The sequence below is a fragment of the Aethalodelphis obliquidens genome, unplaced genomic scaffold, assembly GCF_003676395.1.
Source record: "Aethalodelphis obliquidens isolate GAN/ISIS:26980383/991018 unplaced genomic scaffold, ASM367639v1 scaffold4136, whole genome shotgun sequence".
NCBI lineage: Eukaryota > Metazoa > Chordata > Mammalia > Artiodactyla > Delphinidae > Aethalodelphis > Aethalodelphis obliquidens.
The window spans coordinates 1-1,458 of NW_020842038.1; the positions used below are offsets into that span (position 1 = coordinate 1).

General features: G+C 37.3%; 1 long non-coding RNA gene across 1 annotated transcript; it reads right to left on the reverse strand.

The window, feature by feature from the left end:
* Positions 1–4: 4 nt before the first annotated feature.
* Positions 5–1,123, reverse strand: LOC113617251 (uncharacterized). The gene is made up of 2 exons (XR_003431562.1): positions 1,088–1,123; positions 5–1,056 (listed from the first exon to the last, which is right to left on the reverse strand). It is a non-coding gene; the product is annotated as an uncharacterized LOC113617251 (long non-coding RNA).
* Positions 1,124–1,458: the final 335 nt, after the last annotated feature.

The following is a 1,458-nucleotide window of genomic DNA, read 5'->3' on the forward strand; positions in this document are numbered from 1 at the left end:
TGCCTGGCATGTCTGTAGCCTGCTCTCAAGGCTGACTGCTTCCCACAGGTCCCCCTTTTTTATTTTTTAACTTTTGCTGCAAAATAATTCCATGTAGTTTAGTGCCTAGAGTAGTATACTGTTGCATGAGGATATGAAACAGACATGAGAAGATTATTATCAACAATAGGCAAATTATGGCCAGGGTAATAAATCCTGACAACCTTCCAGTAATCCAAGACTGAGGGTTTAACCACTTTAAATGATCCAGTAAAGTTTGAATTACACCTTCTGGTGAAATAAAATCAAGATGTGCATTTTGTATATCCTGAATTTCAGCATTTAATTTCTTAAGATCAAGGCTAATATTATTATCTGACCAAACACTCAGCAGATGCATTTTTACTTTTTCCCATTCCCAAATACAGTCATTGTACTTTTAAGGAGTAACACAAATCCATGTATACGTTGCATGACAAGCTAAACGCATCCTCAATTTTAATGCTGCCATCTGATCTCCAATCCCCAAAATTGCGTTTTTAAATTCATCTAACTTGTTACTAATCTGTAAATCTATGTGACTTTGTAAAGATAAAGCAAGACTGGTATTTTGAGATAACCGATTAGCAAAGTGAGCATGATTAATACTCTGTGAAAGAGCAAGACCGGCAGTAGCCGCGGTAGCAGACAGAGCAGCCGAGGCAAGTAAACTTACTATTAGCCACCCAAGAAAGCGTCTCCTTCTCTGCAAGGCTTTAGAGAGTTCCACCCATGCCTGTACTCCAGTATCTTCATACCAAGGTTCTCTCAGATGTACAGGCACCATAACATATATGGGTTGCTTTAGTATAAGCACAGATTGCATTCCTGCAGAAGGGAACATACAACTGCTAAAAATACAATTAACACAGCTAATATTATATCCTCCTTTGGAAGAATTACCGATGTTAATAGAACCAAACAGCACAAGTTATAACAGGTGTATTGGAATAAGTTAGAGCTAGTTTCCATATATCCCAGTTCTTTTGAAATGTGATAAACCTATCTATGATGGGAATAGAAGAGATAAGAATTGACCTCTTAAAAAAAAAAAAAAAAAAGAATTGACCTCTTGGTATAATCTATAGTACACCATATTTGGTTAAAAGTGGATCCAGGAAAGTTAACGGTCATAAAAGGAGGAAATTGATTTTTTGATTTTCTGTTAAGAATAGTAACCTTATGTCCAGCTATAAGTATCCCTTGTCCTCCAAGTAAACACTTCATACAGAAATAATTTCCTGAATCTTCACCTGTAACCTTGGCTATAGTAATAGCGGAATCCCTAAGTGGTGAGGCGTATGAGATTTGACCTCTAATATTAATAGGTTGCCCATTTTATACCAAATGACGGTATCCTTAAGATCCTCTCGTCAGCTGGTAGCCGGGCATATAAGAGTAATGTTGGTTCCTGTAAAACGAAGGATGCCTGGAGAGCCT